This window comes from Ursus americanus, chromosome 2 (genome assembly GCF_024610735.1).
Source record: "Ursus americanus isolate L20-20 chromosome 2, mUrsAme1.1.p, whole genome shotgun sequence".
NCBI classification, from domain to species: Eukaryota; Metazoa; Chordata; class Mammalia; order Carnivora; family Ursidae; genus Ursus; species Ursus americanus.
Window position 1 is genome coordinate 34,863,357 of NC_142128.1, and position 15,984 is coordinate 34,879,340.

The window sequence follows — 15,984 nt, forward strand, 5'->3', positions numbered from 1 at the left end:
TAGTAAGTGTAGAAGTTTAGATTTTTATGCTATAAATACAGTTCCAATGGGAGAAAGTGGATAGGGGTAGAGTTTCAGACCCACAGGAATGAGGTTATCATTCCTTTATACATGTTCTAATAATTTGGTGGTTCACACATCGGGGGATTGAGAGAAGCAGAGAGTTGTGTGTTGAGTTATAAAACTGAACAAATCTGTGGTGTTAGCATCAATAGCTCTTATTTCAAACTTTCCTTTTCTAGTTCCACCAGCAAGATTATTAGCTTGGGAATTTTAGAACATTTAGAGCAGTCTATCCCACATAATAATAATAAAGTATAGAACCCCTCCCAAAGTCGGCCATGTACAAGAACAGAGCCACCACCTCCAACACACACACATTCACACACACACGCACACACACATACACGGGGCTACTTTCAGATCACAGTCACTTTGTAATCAATACAGGTCTGAATAATGCAAATCATATCCTCTAATTCATTGATCACGTTATATCCGATTCCTCTTGTGAAAACCTACACCATAGAAGAAATGCCCATAAGAGTGAATTGAGACATTAACCTAAATCATAGTGTCATAGTGTTTGTTCTTAATTTTTAATTCTCCACTTAACCAAGTTAAATTTTAGCCACAGTTACCTGATACCATATACATGAAATATCTACATATATCTACATATACACATATATACATACATGCATATATGTACATATTTATACTTTTTTTTTTTTAAAGAATGGCCGATTTACACAAAGGAACCAAGAATCAAACGTACCATCAGGGACATATACTGATAAAGAGGTACCTATGTTGAGTTTAGAATTTTGTTTTGATAACACCTCGCCCTGTGCCTACCATCTAAAGTGGATTTTTACCAGTCTCTGAAAGCAAATGGCTTACCTGTAATTTGGCCACTAACGTACATAAATGTTTCAAGCATAACAAAATACATATTTCAGAAAGAGCTGTGGAAAATGATAGCTTTAGGACTTTCAGGATAAAACCGAGATCCTTTCTGGAGGAGAAGCATAAAAGAGATTAAGTGGACGGTACTTTCTTTGAATTATTGATGTAATCAAAACACTAGCAGATTCACAACATCAGTCTTCCCTGTGCTGGGGTCGACATCGAATTTTAGTTGGGTTTTGGCTTCTCTTTTTTTTCTATTAAAAAAGGAAGGAAGAAAAAGCAGTCCTCTGCTGTTTACCCACAAGATACAGAATTTTCTCACAATTCATAACGTGCTATTAAAAAGGAGGTAACTGTAGTGGTTTTCACATAAAGCATTCGCTCCATCACAACCCAGCATTTAAGCTCAGTTCTGTGTTTGGGTCAGCACCTGGGCTTTTGAGATCATTAGAATATAGACACATCTCTAACCCAGCACTAAAGGCAGAGATGGCTCCATTAAACTGGAGGGCAGAGCTCTATCAGAGGAGGCTCTGCTCTCCATAGCTTAACCTTAAAGTGCTAATATGCTATTTTCCTCCCTCTCATTCTGCAGCCTGGGAAGGAGCTTCCCGATCCCGCCAATACCCCAAGCCCAATTCCCAGGCTCCCCTCATCACCGGCAGATATCATTTCAACAGATGTCAAGAACAGCGAAAGTGCACTTAGGCCTATTTGTTAAATTCCTGAGGGAGGTGGTGGATTGGCGAAATTCAGCCAGTAATTAAACCACATACTTCTTCTAAAGCTGCCTCTACCCCCTCTTCCCTACATAATCTCTCTGCCTTACATCAAATCGTTTAGGCACTTATTGGCTACAATCAATACAATATGAGATACATTAATTCTGTCCCTGAGAGACTTTCGGGGAAGAGGAGGTATTGCTTCACAAGCATTTTGGAGTGTGCATGCAAGCATACCATCAAACACAGCAATATCGCCTTCGTACTCTCCCCTGGCAGATTTATGGTCTCCCTACCCACCCCCCCCCCCCCGCCCCCGTGCCCATGGAACTGGGCTGCTGCCAAACACACGTAAATTGGATTGGAGCGAGAAACATTAAATATATTACCTAATGCACACAAATGCTAAATAGTGCAAATCGCAGTGAAGAAGTGGCCTGGCTGAGCAGAATTTTAACAATTAAACTCAAGTCTCTCCATATGTTCCCGCACCCCTCGTGCCTTGCTATGGAGAATAAAATTATGAGGAGGAAAAGCCCTTTACCAGATATCCCAGTCACAGATTCTGTTTCTCCAGGGCAACATGACTGCTTCCCCCACTCCTCACTCCCACCCCTTGCTTGATCCCTTGGTCTGCAGTACATTTAGGAAAGGCTCCGGGATTTCCCAACAAACAAGAGGAAACACATTCATTATGGGGGTGGGGGGCTAAGTGACGGTTTGCCCTCCTCACTGTTTTTTAATAACACAAATGTGTTGTTTTTAAGTTGAAGATATGGATTCTCAGAAGGATGGTTTGAACGGTAAGCCGGACTCCCGGGAAGGTGTGTGCCACTGAGGTCTACAATTCCAGCACCACCAGCCGTCTTTCGGCCATCAATACCACTCAGCCTCAAATGATTTTATTTGACAAGTGAGACAAAGAAAGGAAAGCCAATGGTACAGTTCAGTCCATCAATGGACCCTACAGGAGAACCGAGGATGCAAACAGTGAACTAACAAAGGAAACTGGGGGTCAACCAAGAGAGCCAGACTACCGCAAAATTAAAATCTATCAGAAACTCAGATGAAAAGCATTCCCAGTGGTCAGGCTCCTGGCTTCATGTTTAAAGCAAAGAAGTAACTGGGGGAGCAGGATTCTGTGATTTACGAAGAAAACCATGATAATTTTCTCATTAGTGACACCCTGCTCAGGCAATGGGCAATGACTCTGATGAGAGACCAGAATTTTTTTTTTTTTTTTTCTTTTCTATTTGGAAGGGAAGGAAGCAGGCTTTCTGGTCAATGGCTGTCAATCTCGACAGGATACACAGTGAATTCTAGATACAAGGCAGTCAGGAAAGCTGGCCTCTGAAGCCCCTTGCGGCTCTAACAGCATATGGTTCACATTCTGTAGCTTTTATCCTTAACTGTCCTCATACCTCGTCTTAACACCCATCCCGTTCTGCATTTAACACCATAGGGAAATGCCATGGCTACTGAGGAGACATGAGCTGACTTCTGAAGGGATGAACAGCCTAGGTAAGAGACTGCCTCCCGATTAGTCTGGGTCCGCTCAGCTCCCTACAGGGCGGGAAGTGGCAGCCATACCCGTTTCCTCTGAGGAATGGCTGAAACTGTGAACGGTGAAGACACGTGCTGATGTTTTTTGGAGGTAAGTCACACTCTCTGCCAATGGTTATCGAGGGGCGGTGGGTGAAGTAACAGCATTTGAAACACTGGGAATTCTGTGAACAACACAGATTTTGGGATCCCGGTCCCACAGATTGAATCAAAAACTCTGTGGGTGGAAACTAACAAACTGAATTTGGAGCAAAATATTTAGGCGATTTTATGCACATTAATGTTTGAGAAAGGGGCAGATGATGACAATTACCTGGGGAGCTAATTTTACAATTTCAGATGCCCCTTTATTTGTGCCAATCATTGTGCTAAAACCGCCAGGAAACTTTAAGATCCCTAATGTGCAGATGATATCTTACTCATAGATGTATCCTTGGCATCCTGTCTATTGCCCGTACATGCAGGTGTATGTACCTTAGTAAATGTTTGCTAAGCTGGTTGAAGAAATACAGATGGCCGAAACCCACCCTTAGTCTAATGAATTAGAATATCTGGGCACGGAGCCTTGGAATTTGCAATCAACGAGCACCTCAGTAATTCTCACTCACAATGAAGTGTGAGAACCACTTGTCTCATCTATGCGATATACCATGAAAAATGAGAGCCTTATATTATCAAAAGTCATTTCCAAGTAGGTATAACCATGATTTTCCATTTGCAAAGCTCTTTGGTGTACATTCGTATCCTGGATCTTCACAAGTAGGTTGAGCCGGAATTACTCTGAGATAGACGGACAAGATTAGCAGACTTAAATAACTTGTCTCAGGTCACATCCACAACTGTAGGATGATATACTGACTTAGTAAATCTGTGTAACTTGTATGGGGCAGAGTGTTGCCTTTCTATGTAACTACTATCAGAATTTTTCAAAAGTCTAGCCCAGGGATTCCAAAATTGAAAGTTCCAGTCCCATTCATTTATTCAGCTAACGTTTGTTGAACACCTACTGTGTGCCAGGCACTTTGTTCATTGTTAGGAATACATTTAGAGCCAAAAGAACATGGTCTCTGCCCTCCTGAAGTTGAAATTCTAACACAGAAGAATTAAACAATGCTTTCCATAGAGGTTGCAGATATGTCACCGGTTTGCCCTTGCCTTTTGGCTTTATTTATAGTACATTTTTATTTATTTATTTCTTGGAGAGAGAGAGAGAGATTGAGAGAGAAGAAAGCGAGCTCAGGGAGGGGTGGAGGGAGAGGGAGAGAGAACTAGCAGACTGCTCGCTAGGCTCGGAGCCCAATGCAGGACTCCATCTCACAACACTGAGATCATGACCTGAGCCGAAACCAAGAGTCAGACACTTAACCCACTGCATCACCCAGGCACCCCAATAGTGCATTTTAAAATACCTAAAAAATGTAAACATTTATGTTGTCAGTTTTATCTTTTTTTTTTCTTTTCTAATCACACCTTCTGGCTTGAATTTCATTTTCTAAAGGATCCATGACAACATGAGGTTATGTAGAGATTGTATAAGATTTGAGAAAGAGAATTCAGTCCACATTCCTAGCCGCTATGGCCTCACTTCCCATTTAATCCTCAACCTATGTTAATTTAGATGTCCTTCTCTTCATTTCCTGGACGAGCAGCCACCTGTTTAGCTTCCAAAACTAGAGGCTAGTTTCTAGAAGGTGTCTTCCCATTGGCCCTTCCTGGAACTTCCATCTCTTGGTTTTCATCAATGCCTCTGTCCTGGGTGGGTTCTGTCACTTTGTGCCTTTATTCTCAAACCATTCTGCAGAGCTAACTTCTGCCCACCTCTTAAAGGGTGGTATTTTCTGGAACTGGACCTTCTTTTGTTCTTATACTTGATATCCACCCATGTGCTACGTGTAAGTGAATGAGCAACTCATAAATCAGTTTAAGCATTGCTATGCAGTAATTAAAGAAAATATTGATTGTTATGTACCAATATGGGGGGAAGTCCTAATTACTCTGTTAAATGATAAGAAGAAATTGTGTATCATTATATACTATATAATGCTATTTTTATTAAAAATAAAATGACCTTCAATAGAAAGATGAATACATATGCACATGGACATATATAATTATAAACATATAGGCATTTCATGGACAAATTATCTAGATCTAAGAAATATCATGCAAGCAACATATGCAATTCTAAATTTTCTAGTAGACATATTGAAAAGGTAAAAAGGAAATAAAATAGGTAAAACTAATTTTAATAGTATATTAAATTTAGCCAAATGTCATTTCAACATGCAATCAATTTATAAAAAGAAAGTGTCAATGAACTATTTACCTTCTTTACGGTACAGTCTTTGAAATCCAGTGTGTATAGTATACTTGCTCAATTGCGACATGAGGCTAAAAGCCTCCACATTAGATGAGATTATAGAACATTTGCATCAGCACAGAAAATTCTACTGGATAGCACTAGTCTGTAGGGCTTTGGTGAGAAGAGAAAGTCCTCTTACCAGAGAAACAAGCAGGAAAATGTAAGTTTATCTCCCAAAACTTAGGGGGAGATCTATTGTTAGGGCAACATGAACTCTTTGGGGTGTTTTAGTTTGAAATCTGTTTTCTTTCTTAGATACTACGTTTTTACTGCTCTAACAACTTGCAGACTGTAACCAAAAAAAAAAAAAAAAAAAAAAAAGGATCTCTGGACTCACATTTGATTATTGGTTTCACTGTTTACTGGCTGTGAGATTTACGGTAAGTATAGCCTCTCCATACATTTTTTTTTCTTTTTTTAACTAGTAATATGGCCATTAGGAGGATTAAATAAGATCATGCGTGGACAGAGTATGTAGCTGGCACTTAGTAAATTCAAGTTTCCTTGGGGGTCTCTTTCTAGCCACCATAAGCATTTCAGTTCTGACCTGGATAAAATGTGATTACTGTGAGCTACCCTCTCAGGAAAGCTGTATTTCTGTATTTCTTCTGTCATTTCATTGACCACACAGCCATCCCAGCAGCCTTATGATGGTTACCCTATCCTATTCCCTCCACTGGCTGCAGCAGGAGTAAGCATTTGCGGAAAGTGTGCTCCCTGTATTTGGATGAGTTTCTACAAGCGAGTTCACATTTCTAGATTGCAAATAGGTCATATAGCCTCCAATCATGACTGATATCTGGATGAAGCAGAATCTTCATCTATGAATGTGGTTGTATGTGGGTCTGTGTACCTGTGTCCATGTGTGCATACGTATAGGTGTGCGGGTGTGGGTGCCTGTGTCTTGAAAGTTTTCTGTTACTCTTCTGAGATCAGCTCAGTGGCTTGGGAAATAATGTGGCCCCTAATCAGAAACCATGGCAGCTGTAAGACTTTGGGCAAATTTTTCACCCTCTCTTGTTCACTGCTTCTTTGGCTAAAAAAAAAAAAAAAAAAAAAAAAGGGCCTGAACCAAATGGTCCCTGAGATTCTTTCTACCATGAATATTCCATGATTCAATGAATCTGTGTGTAACAAGGGCCAAAGTTCTCATTTTTATTATCACGGGTAATCAAGAGTTGGCAAAACACTTCAGTCCTCTATCAAAATGCAGTTCTCTTAGTGAGCTCCTCATATTAGACTTCCTACACTCAGACGAGACTTTGATAAATGGAAGCAGCTAATAGACAGCTTGGACAGCACCCAAGAAGAGGGCCAACTCTCCACAAGGCTCCATTTGCAAGTTTCACACCACTTAGAATTGACTCACCAACCCTGGAAAAAATAATAAATGGCATCCAGAGGCATAAAATAAGTATACGGCATGCAGGGGGGATGGGTAGGTGAGCAGAGTTTGGGGGTAGATGCCTTTTCAGGTCCCTCCTCATCTTGAGATTCTAGGGTTCTGCTAGACTGAGATTTAACTAATCATCAACAAAGAAGTGCAAAACATCCAAGCATCTGCCCTACAGCATATCCTGCTATTTTCTCAGAGGCAAGAGGGATGCACTTTTCAGCAGCATCCAGAAGATGATTCTCTTTATTGTCAGGAAAAGATGCCCACAAAGAATTTGAAGAAGAGGCAGGGAGGGAGGGACAGAATGAACAAATACGGTAAAATATTAAAACCTGGTGATTCTGGTAGGAATACATAGGTGTTATTGTACTGGACTTTGTACTTTACCATAAGTTTAGCATTGGTCAGAATAAAAAGAAAACGGTTTCAAATTTTCAAAAAAAATAAAATTTTAAAAATCAGAACTAAATATACCCTTTAAAGTGAGTTCCTACAAGGCATTCTTTTACTTTTAAATATTTATTTATATATTTGAGGGAGAAAAGGAGAGCAAGCACGAGCAGAAGGAGGAGCAGAGGAGGAGGGAGAGACAGAATCGCCAGCAGAATCCCCACTGAGCACGGAGCCTGATGCAGGGCTTGACATGGGGCTCAGTCTCACAACCCTGAGATAATGACCTGAGCCAAAATCAAGAGTTGGATGCTTAACTGACTGAGCTATCCAGGTGTCCCAGGCATGAAAGAAAGAAAGAAAGAAAGAAAGAAAGAAAGAAAGAAAGAAAGAAAGAAAGAAAGAAAGAAAGAAAGAAAGAAAGATTTCTTTGGTCCAGTGAGTTTAGAAACGGCTTCATTCTATATCATCCTGCTAGGGATTTATGATTCACATTCATTATATATTAAAGGTATTGAGCAAAAAACCTTGCAAATACCTCAGGTATTTGCAAAAAAAAAAAAAATCTGTTCACTCTTGTTCATCCAATGTATCCTATACTTGATTTTAAAACCACAGAACTGTGTGCGTGCATGCATGTGTGTGTGCATGCACATCTGTGCATGCGTGGGTGCATGTATGTGTGTACATGCATGTGTGTGCATGTGTGTGCATACACATGTGTGTGTGCCTGTGTACAGTGTCTATCAACCTAACATGGAATTCATGTTTCAAGGACACATACTGGTTCACTCTTTGATTCATTTATTTACCTCTAGTTGAGTGTTTACTATATGCCAGACATACAAACAAAACAAAAACAAAACAGGGGCGCCTGGGTGGCTCAGTGGTTAAGTGTCTGCCTTTGGCTCAGGGCGAGATCCCAGGGTCCTGGGATCAAGCCCCACATCAGGCTCCTCTGCCCTGTTGGGAGCCTGCTTCTTCCTCTCCCACTCCCCCTACTTGTGTTCCCTCTCTCGCTGGCTGTCTCTCTCTCTGTCAAATAAATAAGTAAAACCTTAAAAAAAAAAAAAAAACACTACATAATAAGAAGATATATCCTCTACTCATAAGTAGCATACAGCCCAGAAGAGAGGCAAGAGAAAAAATATGATTAAAGTAGAAGAGGATTATATGTTTAAGACCACACACGAATGGAGAGGTAAGAAATGAATCTAGATCTGTGCCTAATAGAAGATTTTAGCAGTAACCTACCCCAACAGGTTCCTAGAAAATTCCTGGGTCTAGAGAAGGAAAACTCAAAAGAAAATCATTCACTGGGATCTGTCCAGCTTTGCTCAGAAAATAGATCATCCTATCACTCCGGATATTTTCCCCTGAATTTTTCAAGAACTCCCCTCTCCAATTTTGATTTTCCTCAAAATATGTTTATAGGTGAAGAAGAAGAGGTAATGCAGCAGATTTACTGGAAAGCCCTGACATCCTGCCCAGCATGGATAGTCCATGATTCAACGAACCTGGACTTCAGTGACCTGCTGTACCACTTTCGATTTAGTGACTAAGACTGAGGACTTGAAAGCTTTAGGGTGCAAGGAACACAACCTGGCTAGCAGGGGCTTCATCTGTAACGTTAGCTATTGTGTGCTTGACTAGAAGTCTGGCAGGAGATGGTCCCAAGCTGGTTTATTGGCTCAGCAGTGCCAGCAGGACCCAGGCTTTTTCACACACTCCCAAGTGACATAAATACCCTCACAAGTGCCACAGAGGATGGAACTCGCCCAAGGTTTCCACATAAAGGAGGAGGCAGGAAGTTAAACCCAGGCAGTCAAACTGCAGAGACTGACGTGACACCTGTGACACGTACTGCCACGTAAGCATTCACACCACTTGTCTGATACTCAGTAGCACAACCGGACCTCCCAGCCTGATGTCCTTCTCCAGCGGGCACCACCACGCTCCACCCAGGAGCAGCGCGTGCATCTCACAGCGTCCACGCGTGCATCTCACAGCGTCCACGCAGCCCCTGTCACAGTGCACAGGATCGGACCTCCATGCCTAGGAATGCGACACTGTTTTCCCAGGATCCCACAGACCTCGCCTCTTCCCCCAAGAGATTTATAATTAAGCCTGCGAAAAATTAAGAAATTAATATAAAAGTTGCCATGTTGCCAATGCTTTTATTATACTTTAATTTACTAGAAACATTTTCACACCACCCCTGGGGAGTAAGTGCAATGCAAAATTGCTTACATCTCTCTTAAAAGCTGAAGTAAGCGTTTCCTTTTCATCTTCTATAATCATATATATATAGAGAGAGAGGGAGAGAGAGAGAGAGGCTGGCAAGTCTGTAGACCAGGAGCAGCAAATAGATAATTATATCACTCTAGATATTTCTCCCCCTGGCTTTTGCAAGGATTCCCCCTCATAACTCTCTACTTTCCTCATAATTTATTTACAGGTAAAGAAGTGATGAACTAAATTCATTGGACAGACAACTGTGTATCGATCTAATTAAGTTACTAGTGATTCCAAAGAGCTGTGCAATCACCAACAGGATAAAGCAGGTCACAGGCCCAGAGGATGGGGGCAGTGAGAGCAGGGTCGTGGGCCTGCTGTGCCCAGCCTGCCAGGAAACTGTAGAGGGAAGCGCCAAGGGTTTGGGGGCAGGAAAACCACAGTCCAGGTCCCAGCACAGCCACTTCCGGGCAGTACGGTTAGAAAAGTTACAGAAATGCTCCAAGCCTCGGTCCCCACGTGTTTCAAAGTGGGATACTAGAAAATCTACCTCTCCCGTTTATTGGGAATATCAAATGTGACAATGTACGTGAAAGGGAGGCACTTCATTCAGCTCCTGGTGCAAAGCATGTGTTCAGCTCATGAAAACTCTGATCTGGGACTATTCATATAGAGAGTCATTCTGTGGGACAACAAACTAGGGGCGAGGCCACCTCAGAGACCATTCTATCAGTGACCGTCATTGACAAATGAGAAATAGACCGTCGCAGTAAGAGGGGTTAAAAGATGAAGATGAAGAGCCAAAATCTGAGCCCCGAAGCTGAAATTAGACTCAGGTTTCTTACTAATGGAATTGACAAAAATCAAAACTACAGGCTGGAAAGCGGTGGTGACAGGTTTCTATAAAGATCAAAACGTGAATCATCTTGGTTACCTGGAAAAGGCTTTTCAAATTGAAAGCAACTCAACGTGTCCCTGGGTCCTTGCTTTCTGGCTACAGAATGGCTCCCAGGCTTCTCAAACTGGATGCCAGGTAATACATAATCCAGTAAGATAAACATGGACATCTCTCTGGGTCATTAATTTGGCTCAATGATCAGCATGGGAGCCCCACTATGTTATATAAACCAACATGAGTATATTATGGAAAACAATGAAAGGTTTATATGGATTTGTAAGCTTCAAAGAGATTTTATGACATACCGCTCAGGGTATATGTATATTCTCTTCTGCCATTAAAGGGCTAACTTAACTGATCTCAAAATGCACTCAACATCATCACTGTTGAACATTTCCTTCCCACATGCCGATCTGCCCCAATTTAACTTCACTGTGCTCCTCAAATTCTCTATGAGAGAAGTGGAACCTTGGTCACGTTATTTTTCTTCCTTGAGAAGTATCAACATCTCTCTTCTTTTAAAGATTTTATTTATTCATTTGAGAGAAATAGAGAGAGAGCAGGGGGAGGGGCAGGGGGAAAAGCGGCCTCCCTGCTCAGGACCACGAGATCATGACCTGGGCCAAAGGCAGATGCTTAACCAACTAAGCCACCCAGAGGTCCTTCAACATCTCTTGATAATTGAAATCTTTAGCAAAAACTTGCCACCTCAAATTTATTAAAGCTATGTTTCAAAACTTTGATTCCTGTGTCAAATGTCAGCTAGGAAAACAGTTTCCTGGTCACAGGCAGCCACTGAACCAAGGAGTGCAAATGAAAATTGAAGACTTCAAGAGTAAGAAGCAAACTTTGTGCTGCTCTTAATATACCTTTCTCTGTTTGAAAATGGCAAATGAGCTTTCAGAGGAAAAAGAAAGGATTTTAAAAAAGAAAAGATATGCCAAGTGGTTACATGATAATAGGCCTTCATATCTAACAACAAATCTAGTAGCTAACATATATAGAAAAACTAATGTTCCAGATCTCACACTCACACACACACGCGCGCGCACACACACACACACACACACACACACACACACACACACCACTTTAACATGGGAAATAACATGTGGGTGCATAAGTAGCCTGTCCTGTCACTGGCTCAGTGGCTCTATGACCTCAGAGCCAATGGGCTAGGTGGTTGTGAATCGGTGGTACAGCCCATTAGGGCTCCAGAAAGGACAAGAAGAAAGGGGAGGAAGAGGACAGGCAGCAGCACCTGGAGGTGCCCCCTTCCATGGAGAAATCCAAAGCTTCTGCAGACGCCCCTAGCAAACTTCCAGTTGCTTCTCTTTGACCAAAACTTGTCACATGGCCACTTGCAGCTGCACAGGAGGCTGGCAAAGCAAGCATCTGGTTGAACACATTTCCAGCCTGAGCAAATCTGGGGTGTTTGTAAGTATGAGAAAACGATGACATCCTCACCAAGATAATTCTGCATTTCTGGAAAATGTCCATCCAGTGTTATGATGAGTGATCAGAGCTCGCAGTACTTAACAAACATGAAGATGCCTTAAATGTTTATTGACTCATGTTCCGTTGAGACATAAGTTATTTCTGTGACCTGCGGGGAGGTGGTGGGCTCCCCAAACTATAATAGAAAGTCACACCCCTTCCACCCTGCTGCAATCCTGCTGTCTCCTCTTCCGTAAAAAGCATCGTAGTATGTGCTTGAAGGTATTGATTTTAATTAATCACAACGTATAGCCCCCTCAATCAATAGACAGGTACAGGGGGAAGAACAGAAGTTGTAAATCACTGTTACTTCTTCCCTTCAGAAAACTTTCCTTCAACTTGAATTCAGTGGCTCCTTTGTGCATGGATATCACTTAGATTCAACTAATGCGTTCATAATTACTGTAATAGCTACTCTTGACGGAACGCTATTATATCCCAGTGCTTAATCATACTGCGCCTCATAGAATCCCGTAATGTTTTACTTATTTTATTGCATTTTATTATTATTCAATTTTAAAGAGGGGGAAACTGAGATCAAGGATTAAATCACCTTTCAAAGGTCCAAATACTGCTCAGACCAGAGCCAGGCTTTGGATCCAAGTCTGCCTCTTGCTCTCACTTTATTTGAGCCCGTTATAATCATGTTGAGCATCTAAGCATGGTTTACACAGATTCTGGATACAAGCTCCAGAATCAAGCTACTGGGGTTCAAATCCTGCTTCCACACTCAACCTGTGATTTATGGCATCCTACTTAAAACTCCCAAACTTCAGCTTCCAGGCCCCAGAAATGGTGACTATAAGAGCATGAGGTTGATGAGAAGATTAAAATAGATAATATGTGGGAAATACCTGGTAGTACCTAGAACAAAGACAAGACAAGAGGAAGGTGCTACATCCTTATGAGTGAGTTCCTTAATCTCTGTAAGTCTCAGCTTCCCCTTCTGTAAAATGGGGATAATAATACCTACCTGCTATGAGAATTTAATGAGTGTACGTGTATCTAGGGCTTATAACTGCTCTGGGTAGATATCACGTGCTCACTAAGTGTCAGCTGTCATCATCATCATCATTATGACATCTGTATGAGCAGCCACAGCAAATTTCAAAGACCAGTTGAAAACAGAGCAACAGGAAAAAAAGATTCTTTTTTTTTTTTGCACGAAGTGAGACAGCTAGCACCACAATGGAGACATTTAGTGCATGCAGAAAGTACAAAGCAATGCACTCCAACGCCAGAAACTTGTTTTTCAAGAAGCTTTTCTAACTGAAGCAGAGGGCACAGCCAAGCCTAGCTAATTAGCTGCACTGCCTTATGCCATGGGGCCCAAGGCTTCGCGCCCGGCTGTTGTGTTGGGGGCTGGAGCCTGCAAAGTCAGCTGTAATTGACACCAGGAGCAGGGACGTGGGGAAGGTTAAGGGAGAGATGCACTTGGAGGAGCCAGGAAACAGAGACACAAGACAGTGCGAAGCGCCTTGCAAGGAAATACTCCACCACATTGCAGGGAAAAGTTTGGGTTTGTTTTGTTTTGTTTTTTTGTTTTGTTTTGTTTTCTGGAGATGCTGGGAGACACCCTTCTCACGCTTTCTCTCCCGAGAGGCCCTCTGCTCATGGGTATGTTCTCAGACCAGATTGGAAAGCAGGTTTTCCAGGTACTGTAAACAAGCCTTAGGTCCCTTTGATCCATGCTGCCTATGGGAAAAAAAGAACTTCCCATGTTTTTAATTTTTTTCCGAAGACACGGCCTCTATTCGGCATTTCTCATCCCCTTTCAATCCATTTCAGACAATATTCACCCAGAGCTTGCTAGTGTGCCTGGCACTGTGCTTGCACGAGAAAGAGAGTGATCATCAACCAGACCCTGCCACCGAGAGGCTTTGGGTCTAGCAGGAGGCAGTATGTCCTGAGTTAGGAACTGCAGACAGATGTCAAGCCAACAGCCACGAATGTGTAAAAGATGCCTCTGGAAACTGGGTTCTGAAAACAAAATTAGCTTCATGTATTCATGGGAAGGGTTGGGCTTGTCGAGGCAGGGTGTAAGAGAAGTTAAGAGGGTGTGCTCCAGAGCCAAACTGCGCATGTTCAAATCCCCACTCTCCATATAGCTAAACGGATTTCTTCACCTCTGTGCTTCACTTTCCCTTTATGAAATGATAACAATGCTAATCTCCTAGAACTGTGGAGATAACCCATGCAGAACTCCTAGAAAAAGTAGGGACTTAGTCAATGCTAATATTACTATCACTGTTGTCATCATTATGACCATTATCTACTCACTCAGGAAGTTCCTAAATACCCACAAAGCATACTTTAGAGGACCATCAGGAGTATGAGAAACCTTCAGCCTACGAGCATGTGAGTAGAGCTAGTCCCAAGTTGAAGTGCCGAGGAAGGAAATCCGTGGACTCTGACTCAAATTCTGACCGTGTGGCTCAGTTTTCTCACCTACACAACGGGAGATGCACACCCGATCAGCTTTGTCCCCGGTGTCATTCACGTACAGGCACTGGTAAAACAATTCCCCCCCAAGAGATCCCATACTGAAGCTGGGTCTACAGATGTGAACAGCAAGCCCCAGCCTCGGTTGCTCATTTGAATAGTTAATTTTATAAAATTGGCCAAGCTTGGGTTTGTAGGATTTCACACGTACCACATCTGACTGGACCAGGGGAGGCTGCGTGGAACAAACGCAGGCACCCACGGGTTGGCCAGTATTCCAGCTCAGTCGAGATATCTTCTATGGCATGATGCCTGGCAGGCCTGAGTCCGTTATTAGGAAATGAGTAGGAAGAAGCTGCCACTGGAGAGACGGCAGAAACACGCAAGTTCAGGCACAAGGAGGGCCAGGACCTGGTGAGGCAAGTGAGGCATTCATTCAATGCACAAAACTTAAGGGGCATCAAAAAATGCAGTAATCAAGATGCCTAATATCAGGGTGCTGTTTTATAAGAAAAATTAATGCAAAAATCCAATGATGATCATATCAAAAATTTGAATAAAAACATGATCCAACTCTGCACGTGCATGATTCACCTCACTGGCCGCACCCTGACCCAACTCTGTCACATCCTGTCATTATTTACATTGTTGATACTTTATGTATCATAGACTTTTACAGGAATCTTGATTACTGAGTCTTTGGGGCTCTCTTAAACGCATGTGTGCCTCACTCTCCTTACCTTAGTCCCGCTGCGTGGTCCGACAAAGCCAGTGCCGGGTCCTCAACAGAATGAAATTACCTTCCAGTTCTCTCTGAGCCCTGAAGACTTGCTGAGATGGCTTTCTGTTCTTCTTACTCCCCCATATATTCTTATATAATGGGGGCACTCTGCCTGCCAGAATTAAGGGCAGAAAGAGAAAAAGATTCTTTTGGAGTGATTCAGGGAAAAAAAAAAATGAGAGGCTGGAGGATGTGCTGCATTTCTCAGGTAGCTGTGCCTGGGACGAATGCACTGGGGAGCACTGACTGTGAGGGTGGCAGGGAGGTGACAGGATAGGAAGCCAAGGGAGGACTGGAAAGTCTTGAAGAGGGAAGAATAGGAAAGGAACAGCATAGAGGACCTTTCTGAGATCTGCGGAGCCACTGCCTCTGGTGAGTTTCAGAGTCAGGATTACAGAAGGAATGTAAAGGGGGCTCCAATAAGGGGGCCCCCTCTTGATGGTCTTCCAGAAATGCAAATAAAGGATGTGATTTATACCACCAGAAACTCGACCATTATTTCCTGAGGTGACATCAATCCATAAGAGGACAGCATGGGTCCCTGCATTCATACCAGTTATGATAATCCCCCATTAATAAGTGCAGTTAGACTGCCTGAAATCTGAAAGTGACTATCACACACATATTTCAACACACTTGACTCAAAAATCCCAAAAGGGTTTATTTTTCAGTTGATGGCCCAGCTCAAGGAAAAAAAAATGTTTTTTTGATAACTGTCAAAAACAATAAAAAGCCCTCACCATTTACAATATCTATCTCACTATCCCCTGGGGAAGAAAAAAATAA

General features: G+C 42.3%; 1 protein-coding gene across 12 annotated transcripts in view; it reads right to left on the bottom strand.

Moving 5' to 3' along the window:
• Window positions 1–15,984, bottom strand: part of RBFOX1 (RNA binding fox-1 homolog 1) — a 1,395,365-nt gene that overhangs the window by 608,276 nt on the left and 771,105 nt on the right. The window lies entirely within an intron of this gene.